The sequence below is a fragment of the Danio rerio genome, chromosome 7 (genome assembly GCF_049306965.1).
Source record: "Danio rerio strain Tuebingen ecotype United States chromosome 7, GRCz12tu, whole genome shotgun sequence".
NCBI classification, from domain to species: domain Eukaryota; kingdom Metazoa; phylum Chordata; class Actinopteri; order Cypriniformes; family Danionidae; genus Danio; species Danio rerio.
Window position 1 is genome coordinate 35,606,757 of NC_133182.1, and position 13,231 is coordinate 35,619,987.

The window sequence follows — 13,231 nt, forward strand, 5'->3', positions numbered from 1 at the left end:
AAAATTGGACAAACTTGTTATTTAAAGGCCCAAAAATGGCAATTAAATAGTATTTTGGGAGTATCAATGTGATTCTTAAATAAAGTCTATTAAAATGTCATGAAAAGCTTTTTGTAGTAAATTTCTTTGTCAAAATCTGTTGTTATACTGATTTATGTTTTGTAAATCATGATAAAATGTTAATAAATTAAATTAAAATAAAACAAGCTTTCTGACACTTCACCATACATTTTCCATGATTGATATACTTTATCTTGAAATCTCATATTAGCCAAAAGCAAAACTTTTTCAGTGTAGTGAAATATATTGCCTTACGTCCTTCATATGGCTTAAACAGGCAGAAGTCAGTACTTTTGCAGAGTGTGTATATTAATATAAATGTATTTTATTATGTTTCCACTGGGGGGTCAGATTTTACTGCTCCGGCTAAATTTGTCCTTTATGGCTCCAGACGCTGATGTTTCCCATCATGTTTTATCACATATAGGGACTGATGATGATAATAACAGCAGTGGTGTGAAACTCTATAAAATATGAAATCCTTTAAGTGATGAATAGTTTTGAATCAGATGCCACATGTTCCCATATAGACTAGGACTTTTAAAAGGATGATTTTTTTCAAGATATTTTGGTAAGCAAATACGCAAACTGACCATGAAGTCTATGCATTAATCAATTATACATGAAGAAGAGAGTTATACATTTTGTATGATTTCATAGAAGACTCCCACTGAAGTATCATTCATTGTAACTACAATAATTTATATACCAGAAATGCTGTCAGGCATTTTTAGAATGATTATTATTTGATTACTTGTTAAATGATAAATAATTGTCATTTCAACCCTTTATACTTTGCCATCATCCTTCAAACACCACTAGGTTTTATACAATTTTCAGTCAAAGGTTATGAGTTCATTAAATAGGAATCAGTTGAGTATGATCAATTATTATATACATTTTAGTAAGTATTTTATACAATTTAACAAGGTTAGATTTAAACTATTGTTTTATTTTGATCTTCATTGCTCATACACTGAATGACAATGGAATCATTGAATTCCTTCATTTATTCATTTTCCTTCGGCTTAGTCCCTTATTTATTAGTGGTCACCACAGCAGAACGAACCGACATCTATTCTGTCATGTGTTTTATGCAGCGGATGCTCTTTCAGTTGCAACCCAGTATTGGGAAACACCGATACATGCTCTCATTCACACATACACACACACATACACTCTGCGGCTGTTGTGGACATGTGGAGAACATGCAAATTCCACACAGAAACTGGTCCAGCCGGGAATTGAACCAGCAACCTTTTTGTTGAGAGGTGACAGTGATAACTACTGAGCCACCGTTATGTTATTATTAAGTGCATTGAAATAATGAAGTACACTTTAAATAAATTTTAAATACTTAAAATTAGTTGCAGACACTGATTAAAATGGTTCATAATAACAGTGGAGTACTGCTTTAACATTTTAAAAAAAAATTAAAAAATGTGGTATTTGTCTGGGCCAAGTGGAGGAGTTTACATGTTGGAAAAGGCTGGAAATGGACATGTATATATCTATTAGCCTGCTAATCCAAATATGTCATGTTTACTCTTTTTGGCATCTCTCCTAGAATACTACAGGATTTCTTAGATTTTAACAGGCTCATGCTGACATTAATATTTAGTATGAAAATATTTTGTTTTAGAGGGAAGCTTTTCTCCATGACTCATACTGTATATTTTTTCAAGTTGGATGGGAATTATATAACTGTCATGTTTTAGGAAAACTAACATGGTTACCCTATTGGACAAATAAACATGTTCCAAACCTATTTGAGTTTTTCTTTCATCTGTTGAACACAAATGAAGATTTTTTTTTTGAAGACTGTTGGAAATTGGTAGCCATTGACTTCCGTATATTTTTTTATTAGTAATTCTATAAAATTGATTTCAGAACTTTTTAGAAATGTCTTCTTTTATGTTCACCCGACTGCCTTCGCGTGGGTTTCCTCCGGGTGCTCCGGTTTCCCCCACAGTCCAAAAACATGTGGTAAAGGTGAATTGGATTGGCTAAATTGTCCATAGTGTATGAGTGTGTGTGTGTGAATGTGTGTGTGGATGTTTCCCAGAGATGGGTTGCAGCTGGAAGGGCATCCGCTGCGTAAAAACTTGCTGGATAAGTTGGCGGTTCATTCCGCTGTGGCGACCCCGGATTAATAAAGGGACTAAGACGACAAGAAAATGTATGAATGTTCACCCAAAAAAAAAGAAAAAAACCACTACATATCAGTTTGGAGGCACTCAAGGGTGAGTAAATGGTTAATTAAATTTACTTTCGTGGGTAAATTATCACTTTAAAACATTATTTCTAAAAAACTGTCAGGAAAATGAAGTCATTTTTGTTCGTTTTAAATCATAAAAAACTATAAAGATAAATATGCATGAACACACGCATATCATATGAACTGTGGATAACAATAATTGGTGTGAAAGGGATGCTAAACGTATTAGACCAGGGGTGAATTTCAGTGCACTGAGATTTAAGTGTGTGTGTGTGTGTGTGTGTGTGTGTGTGTACTCCTGTATGTATGTGTGTGTGTGAAGAAAATGAATGAGACTAGCAGGTCTGCAGTTTACCTGAGTGTGTTTTTCCTCTCTCTGTCACTCTTACGGGCCTCTGCCAGAGTTGTCAGGGGAAGTGAAACTCCATGTTGTGCCTGGAGAGTTCGGTCTCTAGAGGTCAGTGCAGTTCCACTAGTGACAGCTGCACTCACAGACCTGCTGGAGAGCCAACATGGCCGCCAGACACTAGATGATCATGGGGAGGAGGGGGCAAAATAATTAAAGCGAGGATCAAATATGTTTGGGTGACAAGCAGTCAGATTCACACACACACAGACAGACATACACACAAACACACAGAGGAGTGCAGCCCTCGAGGGTCCCTGACCTTGTCTCTGAAAGCGCTGCTGTGTGTGATGGTGTGGAGCTCATGAATGAATGTAAATGAAGGACTGCTGTGTGGCTCATTCAAACTCAGACTGCGCTGTCTGTGGACATTACGTATTTGAATAATTGATGTATGAAATATTATTTTTTATTGTTCTCGTTTATGGAGTCGTATGTGTGAAATGTCTGTGGTCTTTAGAAAAATTGTAATAATGATAATAATAATAGTTGTCACTTATACAAATATGGTACTTGCATCAGTAATAATAAATAATTTTATTTAATGGTCATTTTTATTAGTTTATGTTATCAGTATTTATTATTATAATATAATTATTTAATAATTGATCTCTGCCAATATTTTTAATTATAAATATATATACTATATATATATATATATATATATATATATATATATATATATATATATATATATATATATATATATATATATAATTGTTATTATTATTATTATTATTGCTACTATTATTATTGTTGTTGTTGTTATTATTATTATTATTATTATATTTGATTATTTGCTGTTTTTATTTATATTACTGAATAATGCAGATAACTATTTCTATTCTATACTAATAATAAAAAGAATATATTAATAAAATTAGAGCTGGACCGATAAACAATATTATATTGAATCGCAAAAAAAATATGTTGATAACAATAAGCTCTGGATTTTTACTGTTTATTGAATGCACAGCAAAGGGAATCTAGAAGTCTGTTGATATTTGAGTGCACCAATTTTTCGGCCACCCAAAGATAATCAGACAAAATAGGTTATTCTATTTAATGGATCGTCTCATTTTTGTGGCTTCAGTCATTGTTGGGATGTTCTTATAAATCTGGAAGCATTACCAACTAATTTCAAATTTTATTATTGTTTAATATAATAATAAAAAAAAGCCAGCTTGCATTTTTGCTAAATAAAATGTATAAATAAATTACTACTACTACTAAAAAACAACAACAAAACATTTTTTTAACCTAATAGCAACAATTATTTAACTGTTATTATTATATGTTTTTATACTTTTTTTTTTTTTTGTCACTTCTCAGAGCCATAAGAGGCATAAGCATCTTGATAATTATTGGACTTGACTGTATCTTGTTCAAGTACTCCAAAAACAGCCATTTCAAAAGTAGGCCTGATGGCTTTATTATATGCCTCGGACAGAATTTTAAATATAGTTAATATATAGTTAATATAGTCCAATAATCGAACAGTCTGGGTCATGCCAACAGTACTTCTAATGCAACTATTAATAATGATTATTACTATCAATATTAGTACCCCCCCTCCTCCCTTTTATTTTATTTTTATTTTATTTTTTTTATAAAGAGTAACACCTGGATATTTCCAAAACCTGAATGTGATTGAAAATTAAACAATTTGTTCATTAATACCGTAGACCTGCATAGTCCACTCATCTGTTTCTCTTTTTAAAAAGCACTTTTTTTTCAATCTGTGGCTGAAGTACAAGATGAGAATAGGGTGAATGCACCTCCACCCGTCCAGAGCTCTGGTTTAGCGTAATGTCATTATGTCCAGTTAGTTTTAAAAAGCCCTTTTTTATAAACATTTACAGTGTGGGCCACAAAGGGAGCTGCTGTTCCGCTTGCTCTGTTTGTATTGTGGTTTTGGTCACGTTGGGCTTGGACTGACGTGTCTACAGAAAACGGGTGGCAGAAACGTGGTCTGCTCTGCCAAGATTTAAAATTAGTAACAAATTTAATATGTTCAACGCAAGCATCCCTTGCCACAGAGATTGCGAAAATGCGTTTCGAGTTTGTCTCGGGGTCTCGATGAATGACCACAAAGAGGCAGAATCGGAGAGAAATGCGTAACAGATGCCAGCAGCATCAGGAGAAATGGGGAGCGACTGCATCTCAGGACCACCACATACGAGCTGCTTGTGTGATTGAAACACTTCCACCATTCTCAGACTCTTAGTGCGACCTAAATGACAGAACCATGCTCCCGTTAATGGCGTAATAGTGATTTATTGCTCTCATTTTGAGGATTGCTATCCCCATAACTCCTAATACAGAAGGAAATATGTATTTTGGATAATGCAGCCCCTTCTATAAGGCCTCATGGGCAGTTAAAGCATGGGAAGGAACATATTACTGTCATAAATCTACATCTCTAACCTGCTGCATGAGAAGAGGTGGAGATATTAGAATTAGGAATGACTGGGAAGAAGACAAATGAAATGGAGGGAATGGAGTTGACATATATTGATGTCAGGCTGCTAACTTTTATTTCTGAGGATTTAAGTAGTGTTTTATTAATGGTGTTCTGATGGAATTATCTTATTCTCACCAGTTTTTGTTCCATCTAGCTTGCTTTCTGCTTTAACATTTGTTTTTTTTTTCTGTGTATGTGTTTCCTTCAGTGTTGAGAAATATAATTTGCAATGTTTGCTGTGCTAATTTAGCTATTTTCATTTTAATTTCATTTTTTAGTTTTTGTAAGTCAGGTGCCTCACATTTGTTCACTAACATGCATAATATTTTCTTAATTGTCTGTTATTTTCTACATAGATTATCACCATCACCTTGTGGGTTTTCTTAGATTGGTCATTTATTTGCAGAGGTTCACATAATTGCAATTCATATTCTTATTATTTTTAATGTCAGTTATTTGGCCTAGATCTTTGCCAGTATTTTTTTTTTGTTAATGGCGGCAGTATTCCTAGTAGTTAATGCTGACAGAAATTAATATATTTATCTTTAATTTTTTTTTAAATAAAATTATATCATTTACATTTTTTTTGAGAGTTGGATCGCACAAATTTGTTTACTAACGTGCATATTATTTTTCTCATTTTCTGTGTTTGTTATTTTCTCCACAGATTAACACCATCATGTTGTGGGTTGCCTTAGATTGGTAATTTATTTGCAGAGGTTAACATAATTGCAATTCATATTCTTATTCTTATTATATTACATGTCAGTTATTTGGCTAATACTCTGCCAAGGTTTTTTAAGGCTGGTTAATGATGTCAGTATTTTTTTTTTGTAGGTAATGCTGTCAATTATTTATATATTTATCTTTTATTTTAGTACTTGTTTTGTAGTAGTATAAATATTGGCTGTTAGCAATCATTATTAAAAAAAATATTGTCATTTCATATTATTAAACAAAATATATTTTACAGTTTTCAATATATATTGAATAGGGTTTATTAATATATATGACCTAATATTTGAAGTAGCATGCATATTACTTGATAAGCATTACAGGTGTGTATTTTTATTCACTTAGTTTCTGAACTTAATTGCAGTCCTAACTGGAGCCAGTAGAGGGAGTGATCCACTGATTTATTTCCAGCATTTTGTGAGAGCACACAACCTTTGCTGATAACCCCTCATTATGTATGATGCTAAAGAAATGTGTCACTTATTATTTTTGGCCAGCCACATCAAGGGCTCGGGGCTTCTACGAGGAATCATTTATAATGTAAAAGATAAGCGCGTTCCAATAACTGATTCCTTACAAACAGCTCACGAGGGCTGATTATATGTGACTTCACATCAGGTCGTAAATATTTGTCAGCCCACCTTTGAAACAGGCAAGCTGTGGCGCTGTCAGCCCGCCCACATGAAAGGGGCGAATGGAAACGTTTAGGGTTGGGAGCCGAATCAGTCATAGCTGGAATGAGATGGCCAATAAAATGCATAATTATGATGCTCTGTCATTGGCCACAGCCCAGAGGGCTTTTTAACTGGGCGAAAAATCCCACACGCGCATAATGGGCCTTTTTTTATGGTAGTCTAGTCTAAAAGTGAGCTGTGACAATGTGTGGTCTGCATTCAGTGCCCAAGGCTGCTGGCGTGTGTGTTTACCTAGCTAGAACAGTATGTAGGCGTGTTGCGACGGCCCCGCTTGATTACACCGTCTTCTGCAATATAGTAGTGTCAGAAATGCCATGCACCACAGTAACCCTTCGCTCTCACCTGCCGCCATTGGAAACATTCCTTTCTGTGAGTTGCAAATAATTGTCACCGGTTTATAGTAAAGTTTGCAGAGGTTTTATGGAAATGAGGATGTCAAGAGCTGTTTTATAACTTCACCAAGTGTTACTTCGGCAGCGAGACAGACTGAATATCATTACTGAAAAGTTGCAGATGTCTTCAATGGGACAGATTTGCCTTCATTCTTAGCCTCATCTAGATGAAAGTTGATGGATGGCAAAGGTAGGCAGAGATTCCTCTCTGTCAGTATAATTTGTGTTTGAGTTTAATGTAACTGAGAAGATTCCCACTGAGCTGCAGACCCCTAAAGGAGAGCGAAGGCACAGACCTGCTGATACCTAGCACTGATTAGGTCTAAACTAGCCCTGATCTGCTCTCTCTCTATCTGTTAGTTTCATTTGAACACACTAACTAATTAGGGTGGTGAGATTTTACGCTGATGGAATAAAGTTTGGTTTGAGGTATTTAGGGAAGTTATGCGTGTGCTCTATAGAATGTGTTTCAGGGAAAGGATGGGGAAAAATAATTCTCTGAATATCATCCGTAAATTCTTTACTCTCTCACCCAACCCTTTGACAACTAAATTTGTGCTGGCATTTGAAAAGAGGGAGTCACTTTCTTTAGGTCTTATCACATATTATACACGGTTATTAAATAAGTGTGTAAGGTGCAATTTAGTAGAAAGAAAGCAGGTAGTACATTTCTTGGTAATTATAGTTGACGTGCCTCAAACTACAAACCGTAATGTGTGCTTATAGCTGTTTTATATACTAAGAAATCATATTAAACGCACGTGTCTGATTTACGGTTTCAAATAAAAATGTCATAATTTTTATTTTCATTAATTTTCTTTTTGGCTTAGTCCCTTTATTAATCAGGGGTCACCACAGTGGAATGAACCGCCAACTTATCCATTATGTTTTATACTGCGGATGCCCTTCCAGCTGCAACCCATCACTGGCAAAGCATTTTAATTATGAATTATAAAATAAGTTCAATCATTAAAATATATTAAAGGATACATTTTTGTATCATTTATACTTTCTCGTGAAAAAATTCTGCTAACTAGTAAAAGCTTGTGGTTTAAAGGATAGTGGCAAAGAACAAAGATGAATTTTTTTAATGTAATTAACTGGAGCTGCACTGTCATCTTTAAGTCTTTTAGTGCAAACTATTCGTGCGAATGACATTTTAGTGGCTCTTGCAGTGCAGTGGTCTCTAATGATGGTAAAATTTATGATGGTCATTATATATTTGCTCAGACATTTAATGGGACACATTTGAATGTACATAAAAAGGTATTATACATTTATTTTAATTTGATTTTATGGATTGATTGATTGATTTCATCGTTGACCCAAACAATTCAGCAGTGCAGGTGCCATTTTAAATAGTAATAGTGCAGTAATTGTACCTGTATACTTTAAGTAAAGGTATTCAGCAAGGATGCACATAAAATATTGGTCATTCCTTGTTTTTAGCATTATTATTATTATAATTATTATTATTTATACATTTGCAATATGCATCAAATCGATATATTTGAGTGGTTTATTAAAGACTTGAGTTATGCTTTGCCATCAAATACATTACATTTTTTAAAAATATGCTCCTAGAAGGGCGACACGGTGGCTTAGTGGTTAGCACTGTAGCCTCACAGCAAGAAAGTGGCTGGTTCCTAGTTCCCGGAGTCCCGGCATTTCTGTGTGGAGTTTGCATGTTCTCCTCGTGTTTGCATGGGTTTCCTCCGGGTGCTCCGGTTTACTCAAAATTCAAAGACTTGCGCTATAGTTGAATTGAATAAACTAAATTTGCTGTAATGTATGTGTGTGCATATGAGAGTGCATGGGTGTTTCCCAGTATTGGGTTGCAGCTGGAAGGGCATTCGCTGTGTAAAACATATGCAGGATAAGTTGGAGGTTCAATCCACTTTGGCGACCCCTGATGAGTAAAGGGATGAAGCCCAAGGAAAATGAATGAATGAATACTCCTAGAAGTTATTTTGGATTTGTTATAATATTTCACATTATCACTGTTTTTTATCATTATCACTTTACCTTTATGAGCATAAAACATATTTCAAAATTTAAACAGTCAGGCTAGATATATTTTGGTTTATCTTTGATACTCTGAATCCAGTGACAAATTTTAACAACCTTTTTACAGAAAGGTGCTTAAAAACTGAGACTGATTACAGAGAAATAAACGAAGAACAGACATGATGGCAGAGCTTTATATGAACTTACATCTCAGATCCAATTAGCCTAAATGTAGGACAATAGCAGCATGAGCCAAACTAGGGCCTACAATACTGTAGTTTCCATAATGGACAAAGATAATGTCTTAGACATTTATAGATATTTAGGTCTACATTGAGTGACCATCCTTTGAACCATAGCCAATAGGCAGTGTTACAGCCTATTTTCTACTGCAGAGTTTCCCAAACTTTTCAGCCTATGACTCCAACATAACAATTCCAGTGACTTGCGACCCCCAAATTCCTCGGAGGTTGTTATAAATACAAATGTTGCGCACACAACAATAGGCCTATATAAACACGAGCAGATAGACAACACAAAAAAGTGCAACAGTCTAACAACCATATTATTTTATATTTAGTAACTTGTTTAATTTCATATTAACCTCAAATAAAGAGACTAGTTGGCACAATTTTTTTCAGCACAAGTCTATTCTTGGTTTAATTTTGGAGACCGCCACTCAGAGATCATTCTCGATGTTCATTTGTGGCCTGTAATTTGTTTTTTGGATTTAATAGCCATAAAAGTGTCAAAGTTTAACCTGGTGCTATAAAAACAATTTGCTGCAGCTGACACTATGGCTGTGTGGATAATCTAACAAACACTATCCTACGAAAAACAATTGAAAGGCTGATGGCTTTTCATTTGCTTGTGGTTGTTTTTTTATGTAACTATTAACTACTATTTTTTTTATATGTGGGTTATGGATAAAATATGGTAATTTTAATAGTTTAATCAAATTTATTTGACCTTTGGAAATCATCATGTGAACCCCCGTCACTGTCCCGTGACCCCCCCAGGGGGCCCCGACCACTTTGAGAACCACTGTTTTACTGTATTGTATATTATATGTGAAATATAAAAATAAACTGAATGTTTAGACTCTGTGTCTGAACATTGGTTGTGTTGTCTCATCTAAAATTAGGTCTACACTCTTAAAAAAATCAAGGTTCTTTAATGACATTGATCGTTTCTTGAAGAACCTTTAGTATCCACGAAACCGTATTCACTAAAAAAGCTTTTTTTCTTTGAAGCTCTTTCACTAATAGGCTTTTTGAGGAACCAAAACACTTCTGCTTCTGTGGCATCACTGTTAAAACTCTTTTTTAGTTCTTTCTGATATGTTTGGGATAAGATTGAGTTAGCTGAGCTCCCTACATTAGGCAGGACTCCATCGTTGCAGGACAGCAGGCCTTAGCCAGGAGAGGGTCAGGTCATTCGGGTCACTCAGAGTGCAAGGGGATGAAAATGCACTGTCCACACACAAGGCACACAAAGCTAGCTTTTCATCGAGCTCTTCGGCCACCGAGAGGAGCCCGTAATTATCTTTGACAAAACTCATTAGCAGGGACCTTGTAGCAACATCGGCGACCAGGAATTCCATGAGGAGAGACATGCACAGAAACAAAGCCCTGCACACATTTCACTGCGCCCTTTGACAAAATGTAATGAAGTGTGTTCATTGTCCCTCTCATCAACATTTGAACCCTGAGCCGTCATTACTGAGATCCACTCTCAAATGCCCTCTGTGGCACTGTGTGGGACACATCAGATGGCACCTACCCTTTACCTCTTTTGTCTGGATTCAAGCAAATTGTTGTAGGAGATGTTGTTTTTGTTGCTGTTGTTGTTATCCTAGGCCTTATTAGTATGAATTGACCATTGCTGTTCTGTCAGAACCAGTTAGCTAGTGTAACATCACAATCATATGCTCTGTGAGCAAACAGTCTGCGGGACGACTGAAAACCCCTTCATAACCTAATTTTCAATGGTTAACCTTCCGCTGACCTTTGACATAAATAATTGTGACGCTGTCAATTATTTCTCATTGTTCAGAAGAGGATATGATCTATCAGTGATTCTTTAAATACTGAGATGAGACAGGCAACAGAATTCTCTCTCTCTCTATATATAAATCTATATATAGTTGTTTAATGTGTTAAGTATCCTGCTTCTTTTATTTTCTCTCACACAGGTATTTTTTTCTAAACGTGGGTCAATGCTGTAAGACATGATTATTGTCTCACAAATAATATTCATTGTCAGTGAATCAATGCTGAAGCTGCAAGATTATTTTTTTATGTCACATATCTATTAAATGCTGTAAAAGTTTCATTTTCTGGTGTTTCTAAGTTCAGTACTAAAGTGATCTACTAAAACAAAGGAAATGATTTTCTTTGTTTGACCTTCAGAACTTGACTTTCATAAGCGCCTTCATAAATATCTGACTGCAGTTGAAACATTGTTTATATTTCTTTTTAATTAACTTCTGTCTGTCATATAATACATGTCTGTTGATGTACACTTAATTATTATTTTACACTTTGACAAGGTTTTTATTAATAATGTAGTGTAAGTTTGATAGAGAAGAAAAAGTCTAATGTAATTGGGCGTATGTACTGAGAGTGATCATGACAAAGAGAGACAGAAGATTAAAGAGACTCTGCATTTAACCCCAAAGTGAAAATAATGTTTATTTACTGACACTCAGGCCACTCAAGATATATTTGACCTTTCTATTAGAGCAGAAAATAAAATTTTTGAGCTGGAGCTATAGTTCTTAGTGCTTTTATATAATGGAAGTCAATGGCTACTAAGAATCAAAACCAAATGGCAAAACAAAATGAATACCCACGCCTAGGCCCAGACAGAATCTGCAGACACTTTTTGGTATTTCTGCTGAGAATTTTGTAAAACATCTGCAGATTTATGCGGAATAATTTTGGTAGTATTGTAACAAAAAACTCAATACATAAAGTTAAAAAGAATGGCTTTTTAACTTTTATTTAGTGTTTACAATGCAAATCCATCTAGATCCACTTATTTGGTAATCAATGCGAGTCTATCATATAACATATCAAAAGACAGAAAACTTTACAAACTGTGTTGTAAATGAATCAAGTGGACACTTAATCAATATTATTACTTAAATTAGTTTAACTGAATAAATATAAATGTTCAATGATGGGATAAAAAAATATGCGGATTTCTGCATGCACAGATTCCGTGTGGGCCTACCCATGCCTCCTATGTCTTATTTTTAGGTCTAATAAGAGAAAGGATTGTTCTTTGCTAGAAACTGCACATATCGTGCTCTTATTATTATTATTTTGTGGTTTACAGAAACCATGCCCTTTATAGGCATAACATGTTTGTTCACATCAAAATATATTTTCCAGAACCCACCTTGGCTGTGGATGTCACCAACTAAAAGCACTTTTAAATCGACTCTGTTCCATCAATTATCATTATAAAGATTAATACTGGCTCATCAGTCCACTTTATCAGAATCCAAACCATTTATGCCACATTTCCATAATCCATAAAACTGATTGCGTCGTATAAGAGTCATCCACAGGTCATGGGATGTACACTGACAACCTTAAACATATGGGAGTGAGAATAAACTGTGTAGCTTAGTAACTGTGTGATGTGTTAATTTTGGTGGTATTTTTGCAAGTTTGGGGTTATGAACGCTTGTAGCAAATGTAGTTTTCGGTGATGGCATTAATGGTCATAGACGCATGTAATAGAATAATAATACAGATTTGGTCATGTGAAGGTGTCATTAAACCAATCAGAGGCGTACCATGGTGGATTTCTAAAGATTTTATATTTCTTAATCGCAGCTGGGACACATTAAGTTCACAGCCAAAAGCGTGAAAACTCCAATGCTCAAATGATAATAAACAAAGCTGTCTTTTTGATACAGCGTTTCATCGATGGATGTGTTGTAGTTTTGTTGTGAACACGACACGAGGGCGACGGGACAGTAAAGAGCTGAAGAGCAGAATAAAGGCTGTCAGCGGGGGGTTTGACTGCACACTTGCGGATCATAGATGTGTCGGCTCCGGTCATGACAGAGGACGCGCCTCTTCCACAAACACAAGCGCGCGCTCAATTCGTTGTATCTCGATGGGACATTACATTGATTTATTCATTATGCTATTTATTTATTTATTTATTTATTGTAATGAGTAACTTTAGGCCTTTTTGTTTAATCCTTAACTCCAACACATGCTTTCACATTTATCC